We start from the raw sequence: 23645 nt of genomic DNA, 5'->3' as shown, positions 1-23645 counted from the left end.
TTGTCCATTGATTTCTGATTAGCCTTGTGTCGATTAGATTACCGTGGGTAATGATGGAGAAGTTCTTTTTGTTATTATGGTTTCTTTCGTAATAGGAGAATGCCGGTGCTGATTTCTTCCTCAGGATTGAGGTTTTGTCATTTATTTTCAATTTAAAATTAGGTTTTAATCTTGTTAAGAGTAAGATTTTTACTTTCTTTTTATCTTGTTAAGATATCTTTTTACAATTCTTGTTATAGAGACAAATTATTTGATAAGGAAGTTGTATGGATTCTTGAAGTCTGAAGTGTTCATGCATATTATGTCAGATTTTTCCTACTGCTAAAGGACATCTTGGTGACCTGAAAATACTGTATAGGAAAACGCTGCTAACTAATGCATTTTACCAATTAAAATATTAATAATGATTAAAATCGCATTTAAAATTTTTTTTTTTTTAAAGTCTAGTAGATGCATATGTTTCCTGTCTCAATAATGTTTCCTGTTCATCAATTGGTTGCTTGAATTTGGTATAAGATTCAAAGGGAAGTTATCGCACAGAGTTATTAAATCAAATAAATTGATGATGATTCCATTGAACAAAACATTTCATATAAATTTCATGCGTTCGAAGATTTTTCAGAATTTACCTTCACAACTGAGTAACACTCAAAGCCGTAGATTTGAAAGCAAAAGATGCATATGAACCGATAAAGCTAAAGAGTTATATGACCAAAATGGTCATCTATCAGGTATCTCAGATCAAATTTATTCGTTCATAGTGTGTTAATTTACGTTTTTTTTGATTGAGTTAAGCTTTCCAATTGATATTTATCGTGTGTTTTTCTATGTTGTGGTGTTATACTATTGTTTCAGAAAAAGCGTCTGTTTTAAAATTTGACCTCCCTTACACTTAATCTGGACTCCATACCAGAAGGCAATACCTGGTATAGTGAAAGTCAATATTTGTTTATAATAACAAAGGTGATCATAAGCTTGGATCTGCCCTGACTTTTGTCCATACCTAAGATGTGTGTTGCCTGCAACTTGGCTAATGTGTCATGATGAAAGTGAACATTATATATATGTATTACATAGTCATATTACAGTTACCAGTCTACAGACAGTTATTCCCAAGGTGGTACTAGAGGCTTTTTACACTTCAACATAACTTTTCATTTATATTTTTATTATGAACAATTGTATTGGGGAGTAATAAATATTGCCAAGCAATTCATAAAATGGCTTTTCTGGAGTGAAAAAGAATTATTTCCTCAGATCCAAAATGTACTTCTTTTCTGATTTTATTGTCATGATGGGTTGCACATTACGGGGGACATGGAAATACTTGGCGTCTGTCCGTCCATCTGTGCCATCATGTGCGTGTGTCCACCTGTCTGTCCATGTGTCTGTCCCTCAGTGAGTGTCCGGTCTTGTAAGCCCTCTCAAGGGTACAATTCCAGCCAGAATTTTATCAAAATTATACTTATATAATAGTTCAACTAGTCATTATAGTGATGTATGGATTGCCCATAGAATAGTGGTATTGACTAAGATAGTGATAATGACTGAGCCGGAGGCAGGGTCATTATCGCTGTCCCAGTTAATACCACTGTCCTACGGGCAGTCCCTGTATCACGATAATGACCAGTTTTTCAAAAATTATTATGTTTATTTTATTGAGAAACCATGTTTTGGTAAATTCTCATAAATTCAAAATGCCTTAAGCAAACTCAAGTAGTTATACGATTTCTATGACAAGAGTGAATACCAGTCGTAGTAATACTGCTATTCTTTTAGTGCTATTTTTCAGTATATAAATACTTAATTAAGTTCTCTATAATTTTATAATTAACGAAAACATAAAGCAAACAATTCAACAACTTAAATATGATATTGAAAACAGGAAAATGTTTAATAAAAGGGACATCTCCCTAAACAGAGACGCCACACCCCACCGGTCATTAACAGAGAAACCACGCCCCAACGGTCATTATCATGTCAAAAGTTTGTTAACGACCGGTTTTGTTCTGTTGATGACCGATTGAATGTATTACTAAAGAATAATAAATGTCATGTGGCCTCTTTTTATCCAATAGGAGAAGCTTATTCTTAACCGATATGAAATAAAATATGTTAATATCAGCAATACCTCGGAAAAGTTCTATAATATGGTAGCTGATTGACTTTTTTTTAAAGAGTTATGTTCCTTGGAATATTAAATTTTTTAAAAATTTATTAAACAGCCTCTTAAGCCCCTTCATGGTAACAGTTTTTGCCATTTTTTTTTAAAACTGATACCATAGTTTAATATCAGCAATATCTCGGATAATCCACCTTTTTTAAAAGAGTTATTCTCCTTCGGAAAATTAAATTTATGGAAAATGACCTTGTTAGGTACAATTCTTGTCAGATTTTAATAAACTTATACTATAGGTTACTATCAGCAATATTTGGGACAGGTTATAAAATGGTGGTTGATTGACTTTTTAAAAGAGTTATGTCCCTTGGAAATATTAAATTTATGGAAAATGGCCTCATTAGCGCTCTCAGAGGTGCAATTCTTGCCAGATTGTTATAAACTTATACTATGAGTTACTATCAGTAATATCTTGGACAAGTTCTAAAATGGAGGACGATTGACTATTTTTTAATTAGTTATGCCCTTTGGAAATATTAAATTAGTTCAAAGAGTGATCATTGAGCACTGTTCTTTGATTAAAAAAAAGATTTAGCCTTAAAAAAAAGGCATACACCAAATAGGGCATAAGACACCCTACACATGTACAACCTACCTCCACCCACACATTGAACCCTCCACTGCAAATTCTTTAACATGGATTAAATGCATCAATAATTACAAAAACGTGTATTGAAACTAAATGAATTATTATTAATAATTGGTCATCAGAGACGATAGTCTTATCCTATAATTGCAATCTTACTATAGACATCACATTAAAATAAAAAGGACACCTTATCATTATAAAACTAATCAGAAAAATTAGAAAAACATGACGAGTTTCTGCTTGAAGCACAAATACTGCATTGAACAATGTTCAACAATATTCTAATCTCGCTGCATTTTGAAATTGACTTTTTTTACTGACTGTCACTTTAATTCCTAAAGGCTTCTTGGAAATAACAAATTAAAGACGAGACTTTTCTTCAAGTTCTCTGTACAATGTTCTTACTAGTTTATTGTTAGTCTGTTTATTGGCCAGTTATTGATCAATTGGCCAAACAAAATTAAAATCTGGAATTGTTATTTTCTTATGTACTCCTTAGAACGATAATATTATGATATGCCTATCCCAGACCCCACTCCCCATTGTTTAAGCTTTTCCCTGTTTGGATTTTTGAATAGCTTTGAGTAAAGTAAAGTACAGAATTATTCCCTTTTTTAGAGAACTGATTTAATTTACTTAGAAAGAACTGCTTATACAAGGAAATAGAGATTTATGAGGAAATTTTCCACTTTTTTTCTCTCTAGTGTATCAATTAAGGAAGATACACAATCTGGGTCTATGACAGTTTTCACAAGATCATGTTCAATGTGATGAATTAACCTGACAAACATCAATAACACGCCACAATTAGTCCTGTTAAAAGTCTGGACAGCTATGATACTTTTGTACATCAAACTTCAGTCCTGTACTTTTCAACATTTACCAATGACATATTGTTTTACTGATTTGTATTGCATTTAAATCCTACGGGACTTCTCTAAGAGCAAGTAACGAATCTTGTAATCCTATTGTACTGTAGCAGTGATACAATAGTTCAGGGAAAGTGCCAGAGGATAGTATCATTTTGACAGCGTTGTTCTTTCTCAGTCTGAAACCTCACACTCTTATGTCATAAATAATCGTAATTGTGAAATCCAATATTTTCAGTTAAATTCAGATTTATATTAAGAATTTATTAAAATTGTGTTGTTAATGGATGTCATGTCTGCTCAGAATTATCATCAATTTCACAAATCTCAGATGAATTCTCGGTTTACGTAATTAATCTATCACAACAGATATGAAATATGACAAGATGGATGTGATATTCATTACAGTTGCATCATGGGACATCATTGCAGCACAAGTGTATCAACAGTGGACGGGATAAAAAATGTAGCATTTTCAATGTCTTAAAATTTTATGTATTGTTTAATAATAATATTTTGTGTGACTTAATATCAGGTACTTTGAGCTACAAAAAAAACCAAACAAATCATGAAAATTTGTCAAATTTCTAAATATGCATGATTTTTTTATATGCATGAAACTAATATGCATCAAATAAAATTTTTATTAGGGCCCCGCCTAAGGCGAGTCGCCCTATAGTGATCAGTCTGTCCGTCCGTCCGTCTGTCCGTCCGTCTGTCCGTCCGTAACACTTTTGTGTCCGCTCTATATCTTGAGAACCGTTATGATTTCAAAGTTTATACTTGACATCCATTTCAACCAACACCAGAGGGTGTGTCATGATGTATGTACAACTTCCTAGGTCAAAGGTCAAGGTCAAAAACTTAAGTTTCAGTTGACAACCCTGTGTCCTGTGGTGAAGACCGTGTCCGCTCTATATCTTGAGAACCGTTATGATTTCAAAGTTTATACTTGACATGTATATGAACCAACACCAGAGGGTGTGTCATAATTTATGAACGACTGCCTAGGGCATAGTTCAAGGTCAAAAACTTTGGTTTCAGTTGACAACCCCATGTCCTATGGTAAAGATCGTGTCCGCTCTATATCTTGAGAACCTTTATCATTTCAAAGTTTATACTTGACATGTTTATAAACCAACACCAAAGGGTGTGTCATAATTTATTTACAACTTCATAGGTCACAGGTCAAGGTCAAAAACTTTGATTTCAGTTGACAAACCCATGTCCTATGGTAAAGATACAATTTTTTAATGCACATCATTCACAGCGGGGCCCACAGAGATGGCTCCCATCTCAATGATATCTAGTTGCACATGTTCTTAACAGTTGACAGAAAAATGTATATTGCATCTTATACATATATGTGTAAGATATATGCTCTGAACATCTGTCTTAAATATGGATAAGTTAGCATCTTGTCCATATGTTCATTAAAATGTTCATAGCATATATTCTTCATATGTTCAGCATGATGTTCATAGCATTTTGTTTATATGTTCAAAATATTATTCATAGCATTTATTAGTTTATATTTTCATAAAATGTTCTCAGCATCTAATGTATATGTGTTCAGATTAATGCTCATATCATCTTGTCCATATGTTCAGAATAAAGTTCATAGCATCTTGTCCATCATGATGTTCAGAATAAAGTTCATAGCATCTTGTCCACACATTCAGGAAATGTTCATATAATCATGTCCATGTGTTCAGAATAATGTTCATAGCATCAAGTCTTTCTGTTTAAAAAATATGTTCATGGCATCTTATTCATATATTCAGATTTTTTTTATCTTAACAATGGGAATCATATGTACAATCATGTGTATTTCCAAGGATATCAGCAACCAGTATATCAATGCTGAGTCTATTTCTTGGGCACTCCTTAAAAGTCTATGTTAATAACTGGCATAGATGTTGGTCTTTTGAATATGTTTTAGCAAATGCAAGCTAGCTAGTGCTCTTATATCATAGGTTCTCTTGTAAGCAATATTCAAGATAAGTTCGAAGTACTTCATTTGCAATCTGTAGACCAGAAAGTGGTCAATGCCTTGTGATCAATACGAACATTGACACAGTGTACGATCTTGCATGACAGGCTGTGTTTGACGGGTTACTTTGTAATTGATCATATTGGAAATCTATGTTGTTTGGTGTTAGTTATCTGTCATGTTCCTTGGATCTTCGGTAATTAGGTTAATCAAATTTAATCTACTTAATGTAAGTGGTTGTCATTGGACAGCCTTGTCAGATTTTTCATATAATGAAGCTTTTACATCAAATTTTAATGTCTAAAGCTTTAAAGTTAAAAAGTCTTAAATTGGTGTTGCATGTTATATGCCTATCTGAGGACGCTTTAAGTTTTCTCTTTATATTGTTTCCCAATTGGTTAAATTCAGTGTCTTTATTAAATTGGTTTTTAGCTCACCTGGCCAGAAGGGCCAAGTGAGCTTTTCCCATCACTTTGCTTACGTCGTCGTCCTTCATCGTTAACTTTTGCAAAAATCTTCTCCTCTGAAACTACTGGGCCAAATTAAACCAAACTTGGCCACAATCATCATTGGGGTATCTAATTTAAAAAATGTGTCCATTGACCTGGCCAACCAACCAAGATGGCCGCCATGGCTAAAAAAAGAACATAGGGGGTAAAATGCAGTTTTTGGCTTATAACTCAAAAAACAAAGCATTAATTTAGAGCAAATCTGACATGGGGTAAAATTGTTTATCAGGTAGAGATCTATCTGTCCTGAAATTTTCAAGTGAATGGGACAACCCGTTGTTGGGTTGCTGCCCCTGAATCAGTAATTTTAAGGAAATTTTGATGTTTTTGGTTATTATCTTGAATATTATTATAGATAGAGATAAACTGTAAACAGCAATAATGTTCAGCAAAGTAAAATTTACAAATAAGTCAAACATGACTGAAATGGTCAATTGACCCACTAAGGAGTTATTGTCCTATATAGTCAATTTTTAACAATTTTCATAAAATTTGTAAATTTTTATTAACATTTTCCACTGAAACTACTGGGCCAATTATATTATAAATAGAGATAATTGTAAGCAGTAAGACTGTTTAGTAAAGTAGGATGTACAAACACATCACCATCACCAAAACACAATTTTGTCATGAATCCATCTGCTTGACCTTTGTTTAATATTCACATAGACCAAGGTGAGCAACACAGGCTCTTTAGAGCCTCTAGTTTTGCTGTGTTGAAGTTCACTACAGTTGAAATTTTCCACACTCAAGATTTAATTAGATGATTCATTATTTATTCTTCACAATTAAGCAATGAAAGTCTTGCATGTTTGAATACAATAACCGATTGCATTCCTAATATATTCAAATCAACTTGTTAATGCTATAGTTACTAGTTTCGATCAGAAAATATGATTTTCTTGTCTATAAAATACTGTATTGTTTTGCTCATTATTGAATGCTGTACAGTTTCTATAATAGTTGTTTATATATTTGTCCTTGGGGACGACATCAAAAGTTAAATGAAGGATAAAAAACTTAATTCACATAGTTTTTTCACTGACCACCACACCCCCCTCTTAACTTAATTTGGGAAAAATTGATTGACCAATAGGGATATATGTAAAATCAATTTTAGATTAACAAAACTTGCAGCAATGTCCCCCCACCCCCAACTATTTCATTTAAGTTTTTTATCCTACATCGATCTTTTGATGTCGTCCCTTTAGGGCATACGATACAGTTTTGAACCTGTATTTACAAGTTGATGAAAAATTGCATGTAGGCTATTTTCTACCTGATTAAATCAAATATGTAATAAAAAATATACCTTCATGTGCTACTTTTTGAGTAAAATTTAGGTCGAAATTTTGTATATTTGCTAAAAATTCAGATTTGCGTCCGTATTTTCTTTTTCGAAAGAAAGACATAACTTTTTTGTTTTAAAAGATAAACACAAATTGTTTTTTTGTTAAATAATCGGTAATTTTTGTATTTTATAAGTATCCTAAAAAAATATGCATTTTTTATTCAGAAATAACTCATATTTATCAAATGGTCATGAATTAAGAAAAAATCGTATTTTTTTGCTGTATATTTATCAAAATTAAAAAAAATCCTCTATTTACAGTTTAATAAAATTTGGTCCACATAATCTCCCTGCAAAATGAAACAAAATGTCGTTTTAAAAAATAGGGGTCCATGCACTCGTTTTCAAATTAAATCAGTTTGAATGATAAAAAATAGTCGAAAAATGCATCTTTTCCCGATATGTCATAGTTTGACGTTGCGAAAATAACATTTTACGTTAGCAACGTCATTACCTTCCTGTAACTGTATCGTATGCCCTTAAGTTGAAGGTGTTTTTAGGCAGTTAAGCTGCCTTATGCGAGCACCCTCGATTTATGTTCAACCCAATAAATGCTGAAATATGTGCCATTGTTATTATCTAGCTGGATGTTATGTTATTCATAACTAATTGGACAGTTTTTTCATACTTTTAATTCTTGATTACAAAAAATATGACTAGAAAAACCTTAAATGATCGTCGATTTATCCAAAAGTTTTGAAGTTGCACATAGGAAGTAGGGCACATTAGGAATCTTTATGTAGTTTATTATCCCCTGAGATTTTGGCTAAGCTGTCAAAGAACAAATGTATGAAATGTTTAATCGCCGAAAATTTCTAAAGACAAGTAGTTTAGATTTCCCAAAAGACAAAAGTCGTAGGAATATTGTTAGTCGTCAATACGTAGTCAACTACGTCAGTAGTCTTAAAATAAGTTCCACTGTTCATGCTGTTGGCGGCAATTTTAAATTATAAGACGAAATTTTTGTATCTTTTCAATTTGGAGGCAGGGGTTCAATTAGCGGTTGTCCGAGGTCTGCGAACTTCCACTTTTGCAGTCGGACTTTCGACTTGGTTACTAGCTACGCTCGACATGCACGACTTGAGAGGAAATAAAAAATAACTTTGCAAACCTTTTTACCAAAGTCTCCTAATAAACGATCTCAAAACTTGTTTTTAGCATTATTATTCATGACAACGATGTTCATTTTGTTCAACCGCTAGCTTTATACAGAAAATCGCCGACAAATAATGTGTAAATTCGAGTAAAATCGTATCTGACAAAAACAACATTGAAAAGAAAATGGCTGACATGAGAAGTAAATTCTAATATCGGATCTGATTCCGGAAGCGGATATGGGTAATTTCGGGTTTTGGCGATCTTTGAACTTTTAAAAAAATCAGACAGATGACAAAATACATCTTTGCATGGTAATTAAATATAAACACTAGAATTGAAAACCAAAAGATATATGTAAAAGAATGAAAAAACAGAAAATATTTTGTACTGAAAATGTGAGAAACGTACAATTAAATACAATGATGATGAAGTAGAGCAGAATATAATGGTGCAACAGTGCCAGCGTTCTGAAGATCCATAGGTACCCATAGGAAACTAAAAATTACTTTTTGACAAATTTTAATGTCAAAATCCAATACAATGTGAGTCTTTGTGACAGCTGGGAACAGTATATCTTACAATATATATGGTCCTGGTGACAGTATAAATTTTCTTTATTGGTAAAAAATGTTGGTAAAGCAAGTTAGATGCTTTTAAAGTGTAAACATATTACTAAATGGGTATTTTTTTTTCTCAATTTTGATGGGTCAGTTAAAATAGCTGGAAGTTTCTTATTTTACACATATAGTGCAACTAGATTATATGATACCTGAATGTAAGCAAATTATATGTATGTCAGTGGAGTCCTTTGGGGCACTCTACCCCCTCATGTTTGATAACTTTGAAACGGATGAGATCCCCACCTCTCAACCATATATATTCATGTATGGGACTACATAACTAATCAAATGAAATATAGGTGAAGTCCCTAGGGTCACCCACCACCTCCTGCTTCAGAACTTTGAAACAGTCGTGATCCTCACCCCTCAACCATATTTATTCATGTACGGGACAATATAACCAATCAAATGAAATACAGGGAGTCCCTGGGGTCACCCCACCACTCCTGTTTGTGAACTTTGAAACAGTCGAGATCCCCACCCCTAAACCATATATATTCATGTATGGGACAATATAATAAATCAAATAAAATATAGGGGGAGTCCCTGTGGGTCATCCCAGCCCTCCTGTTTGAGAACTTGGAAACGGTCGAGATCCCCACCCCTAAACCATATATATTCATATTTTTACAAGCTCGTACTAAAGTCAACTTGAAATACTAACAGTCAACTAATACAAACAATTACGATCAACGAACTGCAATCATTGCGAATTTGTACCACTGCTGACTCGAGACTCATGACCATGAAAAAAAAATATACTTGATATATACGTTGCTATTGAAAACCTTGATAAAATATGAATTATTTGCCTTAATGATTAATTCATTAAATGAATATAAATGTACAATTATATATGAATGTTTAATGTTTGTTCTTTTAAATCTTTAAAAAAAATTGAAGCAACATTGCCACAGTTTTCATAATTATGTTTGCCTTGGTTTTTGGTTAACTGCCTACAGTGCTTACAGCGCTTTGATTTTGTCTCATTGGCAATCGAATCACAACTCCTGATTGTTATATTTGAACTTAGTAAGTTTCTGCCTTGATTTTATATGGTGGTGCTTTATTTGAGTATCATGCCTTAGTCGAGAAAAAGTTGCTTGACATTCATCACTAACAAACAAGGAGTATTCCGGTTCATTAGTTTTACTTATATTTTGAAATAAGTACATAACCACCTTTCTCTATTAACATTGACTAGGTTCTCTGTGAAACAGATCATATACTTATGTGTAGTTAATAAACTATCAAATTACAACCCATAAAGATTGCAGCCTTACAGTTTTATTCTATTTCTAATATTCTTACACAATTATAGAAGGGTGGTAATGGGGGTACCTTCATGACGAATAACGGTAAAAATTCTTGCCAAATTATGTTACCTAAATGTAATTTTTGATGCAGGAGGATAAAATGTATACTGTCTTGTAATAGAGAATGAAAAAAAATAACTGATTTTGATTAATCTTGTTAAATTTCCCCCCCCCCCCCCCCCCCCCCAAAAAAAAAAAATAGCAGTAGCGATAATTATTTGAGACGTCTGACAATTCATGATAGGATATTTGGATAAATCAAGGTAATTATTTAACCAATTTGATGTAAAGGGTAGCTGGAAAATGACCGTTAGATGTCTGACGGTTAAGGTCATTATTATATAACCTCTTATAGGATTAATAATGGACGTTATTTAAAGCCTGTATATTTGTTCAATTATATATATATATATATAAAAATACATTAAGTTCAGGTATAAATAAAACTTCTTTCTTACCAAGAATGATTAAGGCTGAATTTAAAAAAAAAATACATAGATAGAAACCAAGAAAACATTGTAAAAACGGCTAGCTGCAATAACTCCAAGATTTTGATTGCATAGAAAATGCAAAAGTATTTATAAAGTAATCAGTTTTGACTATCAAAATTTATTAATATTGATCTCTTTTGAAATTAATGTAAGTTTGATTGATAGAGAAACCAATAATACAAATAGAAATCAGTTTTATCATGTAACATTCCCTAAAAAGTGTTTTATAAATTGTAATCTTTTAATCGGTATTTCGTGTGCAGAATAAAAATCGATTAAATTTAAATATCTTGGTAATAACAGAACATTGACAAGATAATTGCCACAGAGATGATACTTAAAGCGAGTATCTCTTGATATATCAGATGAAAATATACAGTCAAGGATAATCAGCAAATCTCGGCTGACCAAGATTTATTCTATATATAGCTTAGGCAAGTTTGAAACAAATTTTACCCGCACACATGTTTTGATGGGCAATTGTTGTAAATTGTCATCTTTGATTAAGAAATTTAAAAGGAAATAAAAATTCTGTAAATTCCAATGGTTTACATTAATTCATGTGATTTAGATTAGTTTAAATTTCCTGAGCTCTAAGGTCCAAACCTGATTGTGAAGTTGTAAAGTATATGCTGCTTATTCTAAAATTCTGATTAAGTCAAATTTACAGGACAATATATTTTTGTCAATCTTATTAAGATTAAATCTCTGCACTCTTTATTTTTTTTTATGCTTGGTTGCTGTGAGAAATTGATTGTATTTTTGTACTTGTATTTCTTTAGCAAAATTATTGAAAATAAATACCCCAAGGGAATTATTATCAGTATGTTATTTCACTTTATTTGAATTTTTATAGCTGTGTAGACATTTGATTGGTTAAGGCTGGCCTACTGTTTATCTGAACAAACCATCTGTTGAAGCAACAAAATTTGTTTGAATTCAATCTTTATGAATTTTCTAGAACAATTGGTAATAGATATATAGCTGAGTAAGCTCCAATGTATATGAACACTTATTTGAATATTACTGTGTCTTAAGTGTAATTATCATAAGTTCCGTGTAATAGTATTTATTATTTTTCTGTAGACAACAAGAGATAGAGTGTTGTTTATTCCTTGATTATTTGTTCTTTAGAGACGTCTTTTATCACTATGGAGACAATAAAACAATGTAATCCTATAATTGTTTTTCCTACAAAGACATGTTGAAATTCTTCAGAATCTTATGGCGGACATTTGATGGACAGACAGACTAATAAACGCTGATCAATCAGATTTCCAAATTAATTTGGATAAAATTGTGATATTGATCCATTTGTATAATATTCTTTGGCTTAGATGACCTTGAAACCCACTCCTAATGAAAGTTGACACCAAAAGTTTTATATGGATGAGAATAATTTGGAAACTAACACAAGCGTAATTGTTCCCGGGATTAGTGGACCCCTTTGGTGTCGTTACTCTTCTGTAATCATAATGAATCAGTGGTTGCCAGCATTTCCTTAACAACAAGGTTACCCCTGGGAACCAGTTTGGGTTTGATCTTTGTCACATTTCAGCTCATTGTACTCGCTAAAGCTTTAGAGTGTAGATTGATGACTGATCTATGTTGACGGCAGTAACTTTCAATGAAGTGTGATATAATATGCTTGGAAAGAACTTGATTAAATTTTCTATATTTGTTTTCAGTTATAGAACCAAAAAAAATATTAACAAAAGACAATTAATTTTTTTAAAATGTTTAAGGATATTGTTTGTAACTAAATGACAGGTTCAAATAAGACTACATAATTGTGGTTATATTAAGTTAATGTTTTATTAAAAAAATTGCGTCACATGCAGTTGCATTGAATTTTAAGTTTAAAAGCAAAAGAAAGTTGAGTTTGGAATATGTAGATTATAAGAAGTTGTGATATGAGTGCCAATGAGACAAGTCTCCATCCAAGTCACGATTTGTAAAAGTAAACCATTTTTAGTCAAAGTTCGGCCTTGAACACTAAACAGCAAGCTATAAAGGGCCCAAACAAAAAAAAGAAATAAAAAAAATGTTTTTTTTCTATTTTTTGCCCACGGATTATAAATACGGTAAAATATGTTTGCAACCCTGGAGGGGAACATTAGAACTGTGATATAAGATTACATTATAATTACTGGTTAATGTCTGTAAACTGGTTGCTTATTTAGAAATTGAACCATTATTACATCTAGAAACTATCATTTATGTACCTGTTCTATCCATCAGGGGAGATAATGCAGTCTTGAATAGAAAAGAATACAAAATTAAGTTGGGTTATATGAAATATTACGAACATAAGCTCTGTAGATTTTTTTGCCGACATCTTGACGTCCTGAGGGGAAAAAAACCCAAACAGCTAAACATTATATATATATCTACAGTGTCCAAATGTTCATTACTTGTTTTTTTTTTTGTTTTTTTTTTTTATTTAATTCAAATGACCTGTAACTCACTGTTTTTGCCTTAAAAAAACATGTTAAAAAGAAAAACAAAGAATTCGCTAAAACTGAACTCAAATAGTTAAATAGAAAAAAAAATGCACACATGTCATAAGTATTTTGAAAGTTTCATGGATTAAGTTATTTCTGTATGTTTATATAACTTTAATGCTCCAAGATAGTGGAATGTTTTGACAAGCTCTCCCAAGCAGGATTTTCTCTTGTCAAGAGGTATTATAACCCCCATATACATTGTCACTACCGATTTCTTTCAAAATGATCGTAATACTACTTCAGTGCTATTTAGCTGTCTGATCAGATTTTACAATTATTGCTAGAAAAACGAATTGATCTTCCGTGCAAATAAAATATAACAATTACTTGTATTATCTATTCGTTCAATCATAGCAAGGTCTTAGTCAAATCGGAAGATGGTTCAGTAGATATTTAGGAAGCTTGTTAATATGAATTAAAACATATTTTTTCCATGTTTAGCTATTATAAATTGATTTGTTAGGTATCTTTAGAAAAACAATTAAGTGCATTTAGAAATGTTTCCATGAAGAGAATAAAAAATGCATGGTGAGAGGTTAGCCAAATTTCAAGTTATATGAGAGTGTCCACGAACATAATAAAGCAATTATAGATTATAGTAATGGAACTTAAACATACATATTTGTCAAATCTGTTTTTCTAATTGAACGGAAATTTTTTATTGAAAAATTTCCTAGTGCAACTTAAGGAAGCTGGCTTGTCATGTTTTGGATTTTTTGTCATATTTTCGGAATCCTTTGGTTTTATCCATTTGAATGCCTTGAAAAAATTTGCCCGGTGACCCCTATTTTTCTTTTTGTAAATCTTTTACATGTATAATGATAAGCCATCTGTAAAAGTTTTATAAAATTTTAATTACTTTTTAACAGTTTTTGAGAACTTCAACCTGTCAATGATAAAGCTATAAAAAGTCAAGAGAGAATATTTTCCCGCCAAAATTTCAATGGCTTATATCTCGAAAACAAGCACGGTGACCTATATATTTTTTTTGCTCTTTGGATTCCTTTATTAATTCCCTATCAATATAAACTAGTGTTTTGAAAAGTTAATTACTTTGAAACTGAGAAGCGAACTCCCTTAAGTGCAGCTCAATGAATAATACTGACTTGATTAGATAGTTAACAAAGAACATACATTTTCTAAACTTTAGAAATATTTCACTAAGTTAACATTGAAAAATTCTGTAGCAAGCTATTAGACTAAGCTATTTGATGAAGTTATACGGTTTAAAATCTCTCAGACAAATTGTAGTGTTTTCTATTCTAAAGTCCTTCTAAAGCATACCTTAGTAAGTGCAGCTTGACATTCCAGAATTCAGACAGATCCTCAAAGACAAGGGTTACTTAATAAGGGCTATATGCCACTACATCATCTGGGTCTAGTGGTGAAGTTTTAAGCCTGTCAATTTGGCTTTATGTCATTATTCCATACTCTAATGAATGGCCATTATATTCAGAATATTTCATGATTATAGGTGCATTTGTCAAATACTATGAGCAGTTACTGTTAAGTTAAATGTATTTGGTGTATTAGGATTCAATTTGTACATTTTTTTCTGCTCTTTGGCTGGGTTGTTGTCTCTTTAATTGACACATTCCTAATTTCCATTCTCAATTTTTCATGTAAGTTTCCCAGTTGTGGTTCATCTGACCATAACCTAATCTTCATGATTCGTCGTCAAATTATAAGTTTTCTTGATTAATTCATTCTTCTCAGAAATCTTTTTCCTTATATACAATACCATGTACAAATTATTTTAAGGTTTACTTGGGCCACAATTAAAAATATTTTGGTTTGCCCAAACCCTACCCAAAGGTTGAGACAGTGGGTAGGTAGGTAGGCATTTTCTTTTTTTTTTTCAAAAAAGAGAAATTGAAGTATCGGGTCTTTATTAGTCTTCATGCCTATCTGATTAAAAAAAAAAACTTCTTCAAATCAGGACAATAAAAGAATTTGAGTAGGCAGCTTTTTTTCTGGGTAGATAGTGTTGGGCAAACAACCTATTCTTTTTTATGTCCTTGTCTGATTTAAGGTTCAGAATGATTGCTTACTTCATTTTCATGGTTTATTTGTCAATGTGAAGTTTTCATGATAAAGTTTCACACATACTATTAGCAATATGTAAACTATACTTGGTATACAGAACTTTGGGTTTTCATGTTTGTCTGACATCATTCATCTGACTTTCTTTCACCTTAATTTCATTTTTCATTGATCAAATTAAATTTTTCATGATAATTAAGGTTGGATTCTCAGACACTAAAAGAAAATTGCTAAAAGATCAGCTCTATTTGGTGTATAGAATTGATGTTGTTAGTTGTACAATTGTGTGTCAAGGTTTATCTGATCTCGACTGCATACATGTCCGTTGTAACCTATATAAAAAAGAAAATAGAACTTGATTTAACGACTAAAATCAAACGAAGTAATTAAAAGAAATTTCAGTATTTTCACTCTTAATTGTAGAAAAGTTGGCATAAGACGTAATGTTAGATCTCTATGCAAAGCTTTTATAGGTAGTTGAATATAATGTCAAAGTTAATTTCCCATACTTTTTTTCAAATATATACAAAGGGAGACAATTCAATCTAAAGTAATTCAAAACTATAATCATTTGTTATTTACACATACCTGTCAACCTGTGACAATGAAAATGCAGGTCATGACCTGCATTGAAGAATCAAATCTCAGGTCATAATGCGTACAAACTTTTTCGAGCTGAATTTCAGTATTTATTGTACATTTTTCTTATAACTTAAATCAAAGTTACCAAAACATCAATGCATGTTCACTTGGTTAAGTAATTTTAAATCTTATTAATTATTGTTTCATTGCACTTTTTCGAAGATTTTTATAAATTTGTGTAACACAGTCTTATGTTCTTTACTCATAGTGGTGATGTAACCTCACACACCAAATACTAGGATATATTTTCCATAAGTAATTCTATAATGTTTGAAACCAGTTATTCAGCCTTAACACACATCATTAAATTTTCATTTGAAATTAGATTTATATAGAAATACAGTTAAAAGAAGTATAGATGAACAAAATAATTTTCAACTTTTTTTTTTAATTTGTATAAACCCGTACAGAAATTGCTAACAAAAGCACATAAGTTTCACATGTGAAGCACATGAGATGCAAGTAAGAATTGTATGCAAATCAGGTTGCTCATATGTGCAGTTTGGTAGTTCATATGTGCCCACAAAAATCTAACATAATGCTCACATGTGCAATTCAAACCTCAGGTGAGCTTTTATCACCCATGTTAGTTTTATGTTAGTTTTGTACTTTGAAAAGTTTTTCCATTCTTCTAACCATTCAAAACTAACCTACATCATTGCTCATATGAGCTTTTTCAAAATGACATGCCCAGTCATGTACTTCCTGTAAATTCAAATTCATGAAAAGCATGCAATAAATGGAGGTAGATGAATATGGAAAATGTTAAGTCCTATATTGTGCTATTTGAAGAAAGGCATTGTTGAAATCTGATAAAACCAGTGTGGCTGTGGTTAATTATTTGTAAGTTATCATTTCTATTTCATTATTTTCATTTTTGTGTCAGATTTTGAAATATATTACAATTTTAAGTCCTTTATGGGAATATATATACAGGTTGCTTCAAAATAAGTACTACATGTATAAAGATTTTTCCTTTTTAAACTTTTTGAAATACAGTACTTATTAATCAAAGACATTCATTGTGTACTAAACTTGCAAATCCCTCTATTAGTTTTATAATGTAATGTTATGTTTTTAGTCATGATCATGATTATTGTTTAAATAATAAAAAAAAAAAATGATATGAAAATCATAATTAACTGACAATAATTAAAGAATAACTCTTTTAACATGATGTATCAGTTATTTTATTTTCAACTGAATTATTTAAGATTTTCATTTAAATTTGAAAAATATTCCTTTTTTAAAGCAGCCATTTTGTTTTGGTCAACTATAATATTCACGTGTGCAACATGTGAGCAACTGCTCATATGAGCAATCTAATAAAATGCACATGTGAAACAAAAGCTCATATGAGCAGTTGCACGTGAGGTTTTTAACATGCAAATTAGGTTAGTTTCATATGTGCAATTTTTTTTGCTCACAAAATGCTCACCTAATTTGCATGTTAAAAAACTCGTGTGCAATCATGTTAGTTTCTAACGTGAGCATCTTATGTGCAACTTATGTGCAACATGTTAGCACTTTTTGGTAAGGGAAGGTATAAAAATAATGAAAAGTTATATTTCAATATGTATTTGAATTTTATTTTTTTAAGATTTAATCTTTTTCACCCCAAAAACGTAAATATAAAGAAATAATTTTGAATGGTGACAAAAAAGGGGAAGTAAATCTAGTTGAAATATGTTTAACAACAGTGCAATTTATTTACGACCTAAAGCTAAGGTAATTGGTATTAATTAACAGTGTGTTTGACACCAAAGCTGTCAAGTAAAGCCATGCACTTAATGGGCAACTTAATTTGACAGTTTACACAGCTAGTTTAACTTCCTGTTCATGGAAGAATTACGAATTTGCCGGTATTTCAAAGGAATATTACTTATGAAATCAATCTCAAGGCTAAGAAATACGGATGAAAACGGGTCATTTTCGGAATTCTCGGGTTATTCAATGACCCGGCGGGTGTCCCGGGTGATCCCTCAGAATTGTGAAAATCTCCGGTCACACCCGCAGAATAAGGGTCAGTTGACAGGTATGTTTACAAGTAAATGTTACCTGGATGTTACAATAAATATTGTACCTTTGAATGATAACATTATACTTAAATGAGTTCTAACATAGTAAGTGACAATTTGTATATCCCTTTCAATATTAGAAAGAGGGCTCTCTAGTGGAAATAGGATATATAAGAACTGCCACCCCACATTAAGCAATGTGTGAGGTTTGATACATTTAGAATATGACAGCAATACAAAGGCTGTGTATTATTTGTAACAAAAATCAAGATATGCCTTATCTTTTTGATATACTATGTAATTAAAATCTAACATGCAAATAATCCTGAGAATTTTCTAAAATCTATACATGTCAATTTCAACTTTCTAATTTTAGAAGGTAAAAATAATTTGTTATTTTAATCTACCATCAAATCTGAATTCAATTAAAAAAATATTGATTACTTTTGTCTGGCAATTCTCTTTGCCAATCTGCCTGTTCTTAGATTTCAATGTAATCAAACAATGTACTTATTATCTTGTGAAAAAAATAGGTGAATCCTTGACTTGGGACAATGGGTAATCTTCTGATTGATTGATCAGTTCATGATCTAGGTCATTTCTGAGGAATCATTCTAATCAATCAAAAACATACGATTTATGTGTATCATTGATTAGAACTTGACTTCACAGGAACCACTTTAAACAAAAACAGAACAAAAAAATTAAACAAAGACTGAAGTCACTGTCTATTGGTTTCAATTAAGATTTAATTGATGTATTTGCAGCCTCGATTGACAGATTACAGTCTAACTAAAACTGTACTCAGAATAGCAAGATGAAAAAGACAATTCTAGTCATTGCATTAAGTCATGACAGTTATTGTTTAAAGCATGGAAGTATTATATTGACTGGAACTTAACAACAACTTGACTTCAAACGATTTAAACTTTGATATTTGCTGCTTGCCTTTAAATGACTGACTATAGATATGGCATGTTAATAATTAAGTACAAGCATAGCTTGTAGTGAATTGCATAATTGTCACAGCTAAGTTATTTTAGCAATAAGGAAAATTGAAAAAAAAAGGCGTAAGTTGTCATAAATTGTAAGTAAACCAAAATATGAAGTGTTGATCCTTGAGCACATGTCACATACTATCCTACATCTTTTCTACCCTGAGTGAGCTCCCTTGGTTATTAAAAAGGGATGATTAATGGTACTTCCTGGTTCAAAGTTTTATCACATTAAACAGATCTTATAATGTTATAAATGAATTAAAGAACTGTTTGCATGTAGCATGTAGATAATTGACTTTATTCATTGTATAGTATTTGTAATTTGTGTAAAATATTAGTACAATACATTTCTTATATCTAGTTCATAGATTTATTTTAAAAAATGTTGTTTTATATAAAATTTACCGTGCATTGGGCTGTAAAGCCAGTCAAGGTCGTGAAAAACTTCCATTTGTTATAAAAGTTACTATTTGAAATGCAATAGTGAAAAAAAATTAGTATATTATATGTTTAATAGTTTTGAATTTATTGCAGTTTTTCAAATTTTAAACTTGTGAAATTGATCTAGTGATTCCTATATTTATAAGAAAAAAAAAGTGTGTTTGTAAAAAAAATACTGTTCCTAAACAATTTAAAAAAAATTAGTGTGAACTTCAACAGTTTTAATTGACAATGCAAGTGTAATCCATGATACTAAGAAATGAAAACTCTTTTTGAAAAATTAATACACTAAACTGTATGTATATAACACTTTGTGTGAAATTCACCGATATTTCTTATTTCATTTCATTAGCCTCAATTGATTGGTTTCTATTTGGTCTGCCTAACTGCTTCAACAGGAAAAGAAACTTTTTACTGCTTTAGTGCCTAATTTCTGAATTTGTCAAATCAGAAATTAAAGCGAATTCCCACAGACTAAAAGATTATTGAAAATGCATTATCACTGTAAAGAATAGAACTATCTGTTGGATTGGAAACAGGTAGCAGCATAAATCCGTCCATTCTCCTAATCAAGTCTGTCTTCAAACCTTTTAATATCTATCATTAAGTTCATTAGCAGCAGACCAACTCTGTCATTTTCTGTCTTTTCAATATTCTCAGTAATTACAATTGACCTGCATACTAACAGAATAAATAGCTTATACAGGCATGTAAATCATACTAAACAGCTTGCACATCAGACGTAAGCGATGCTTATAGTTGTCCAAGTAGCAAATGAAAACAATTCCTTTGAGAATTGACCGTCATTTTTAGAACAGTGCACAATTACTTTGTGAATCCCCAGAAGAATAAGAAGATGCCCTAACTTAATACAGACTTGTCATAAATCTTAATTCTATAATGTCTTCATAAAAATCAATAGCATATACCAAAAAGAAGAAAACTTGACAACAATTCTTTGATATTTTTCTGATGGCTTGTCATATGTGTAGAAAAATTACAGAAGAACATCTTGTCTCTCCGTTAATTAGATATGTCATATTGCTTCTTTTGGATGGAGACGGAATGGTATTAGGTGTTTAAAGGAATAGATTGGTGTTAGTGAAGTTGTTATGCTATAAAGCTTTTTCTCATTGATGATTTGAAGCTGTATAATTGTTCAGTAATACGGTGATGAAACAGACAGTTGATCAGAAGTTCAGATGTTGTATGTACTGATGTTGAGGTACAAATAGTGTAAGTTGTGTGAATGGTAGAACAATGGAAATGTTTGTTGTTTAGTAATAGAGCTTCAATACCATTCTGTTGATCTAGAATCCATTTTATAGCAGTTAGCTATTCTAAGTTTAGCATGCATTCTATTACTGATTTGATGCTTAAACAACATTTTTTGTTCATGAAAAATTTGAATGCTATCAAAGTAAATAAACTCCAATTGTATGTTGCTCTAAACTATGAACTTTCTTGGTCAAGATATTTAAACTTTTGTCAGTTCTGTTTTCCCATTGAATAAATACAATAGCTATTCCATTTTATTCTTGTAGAGGCCTGGTTCCATGTACTATTGGGCTCATGTATATGCATCTAGTCACTTTAATTAAAGGGTCCTAGTGTATAAACTACACAGAAAACAGTAGCTTTTGTATGTCAATAAGAGAAGTTTCCAACAATGATGTTAACAATTGCAGGTCACCATATAACCTTCAGATCCTGTTAATTAGACTAAGTTATAAAATTAAAACACTTTAGAATATTACTTTAAAATCTAAAGTAATGTAGATGCAGTTTTGATAGTAAGTTCACAGACTGATTTAAATTGAATAACAGTAAACATACTACTTTGGTTAATGTGTAATGAAGAAAACATGAGGGCTTCAAGTTTAAGATTTGTGACTAGACACAAATCAAGGATAATGTTCCATAATATTTTCATCCAATGTTTTAATCTATGATTAGATCAGTAATATTTACACCTGAAACATCTGAATATTAAATAATGAAGTGCCTACTACTTTTAAAAAGTATTGTACTTATCAACAGTTTAAACCAGCTAAATTAAGCTATCCACTGCTCTGTAAATCTGTAAAATAATTTTCTTACTCCCTTCTTACATTTTTCTGAAATACAATGTTAAACATCATAATTTTATGCCCCCGTCTGCGACAGAGGGGTCATTGTCTGTCCACAAGTTCTAAAAAGTAGTTTAGGTTCTTTAACTTAAGATTGCCTTTACCATAATTGTTTACCAAATCTTATAAAACTTATATACACAATGTTTATATCACCACAAAACACATATCAAATTCGATTTTGGGTGGTGTCACTGTTACCTTTCTTGAGTTATGCCCCTTTATAACATTCAAACAGGGGCATCATATGGCATATGTGTCTATTCTCCATTTATTTTATCTATATTTTCTAGAGAGAAAAAATTGAGAACCTTGAAAAATGATGCCAGTAAAAATTGAAAATAATTTAAGATCCTTGTTAAGTACAGAATTATTTATGCAAAATACATTAGTGTAAAGTATCAGTTGAAAGCACAGAAAGCTCTAGCAGAATTCCCGTGTGTATTTTATATTGTATAAATCCTTATTGAATCTGTAACAGGTCATTGGAATTTACTGTCAACTTTACTGATTTTTATCCCCTACCATTAGGTAATGATGAATAAAATCACTACCACAGTGATAATCTCTCTCATGTTAACTTTTCTTCTGAGTGGAATATTGTAATTTAGTATTAACTATGATCATTTTTTGTTCTGACAGTGAGATATTGCTAAATTAATGTTGATGAGTCTTAGAGAGCTATTAGTGCTTTTCATGGGAGGTGAAAGTTTTTAGTAAAGTTTTTAGTTAATTAGAGATTTGTAGGATTACCTGTAAGGTAAGTGATTTAATTACAGGTATTATAGAGAATTAAGTTTATTATTTGATCACTGAGTTATAAACTTTCCAATAGCTCTAGAGATATCAAAGAATGACTCAAAAATATTTCTTCTTTTATTTTTTTATATTTTTTATTTTATATTTAATGATAATATATATATATTGATACTAATTTAAAACTTGGTTCAAATTCTAATTCAAATATTTTTGGTATTTCCATTAACATGTTTATATGGGAAGAATCATTATTTCAATGAGGAATGTAAGAAGAAAACAGAATAAATAAATGATATTTTAATAATTCTATCAATGATGTCTTAGTGTTAGATGGCCTCATGTTTAGACTTTGAGATGAAGAACAGCAATAAAAGCTGAGACTGTTCCTTGCTTGCTGTGTTCTTTTGCTCTACATGTACTGAATTTGTGCCCCAAATACCTTTGTTTTTCTGTTATATATTCCTACAAATTCATGAAAGAGGAAAATAAATGTAGATACACTGTCAGTGAGTGAGTGATAAATCTTAATATTTATCTGGTTTTAAAAATGGTTTACAGTTTTGTAGACCTTAAATTTCTTTTCAGAATATAAGAATAGGTGAACCTCTGTTTATCTTTTAGTTGTTCTGGTATTTGGTTTTTTGTCATAGCTTGTCAATTTGTTTTTCACATGTATTCTTATTAGCTTGAGTGTCTTTTTGTTTCTTCAACCTCTTCAAAAGATATCACTTGTTTATAAACCTGTCAATACTGAGGTTGTAATTTCAAACTTAATAATGCTCCATGGTAGGTGTGTTTGGCTCCATGGTAGGTGGGTTTGACTCCTATTTAAATCAAATAGGATTGCATGTTTTTTAGAGAATTAAATAGTTCTCTCAGGGTACTTTGGCTCCCCCCCCCCCAACCACCACCACCACCACCAAAAAAAGGGCTTCATCATTTAGCCAAGAGCTTTGAACATGGAATGATGCACCACAATCAATCAATCAAATATTGAAGGATTGTGCAAATGTATTAATGACAATGGTGTCTTGTGAGAAATTGTAAGTGCTAGTTTGTATATACCTTTATGAATTTTTATGTAGGATTTATA

At 31.1% G+C, this 23645-nt stretch overlaps 1 protein-coding gene across 4 annotated transcripts in view; it reads left to right on the top strand.

The window, feature by feature from the left end:
* The window catches only part of LOC143048069 (suppressor of lurcher protein 1-like), a 330279-nt gene that overhangs the window by 187357 nt on the left and 119277 nt on the right, over positions 1–23645 (top strand). For 2 of the 4 annotated variants that reach the window (XM_076221515.1, XM_076221513.1), the window contains exon 1: positions 22409–22553. The exons of the other annotated variants lie outside the window; for them this stretch is intronic. The gene's annotated coding sequence lies outside the window, so the exon portion shown is untranslated. Of the gene's footprint in view, positions 1–22408; positions 22554–23645 lie in introns of those variants that run through there. 4 annotated transcript variants of the gene reach the window in all.

Source organism: Mytilus galloprovincialis, chromosome 10 (assembly GCF_965363235.1).
Source record: "Mytilus galloprovincialis chromosome 10, xbMytGall1.hap1.1, whole genome shotgun sequence".
NCBI lineage: Eukaryota > Metazoa > Mollusca > Bivalvia > Mytilida > Mytilidae > Mytilus > Mytilus galloprovincialis.
The sequence above is the reverse complement of the archived record's forward strand: the minus strand, read 5'-3'. Positions and strand labels throughout refer to the sequence as shown.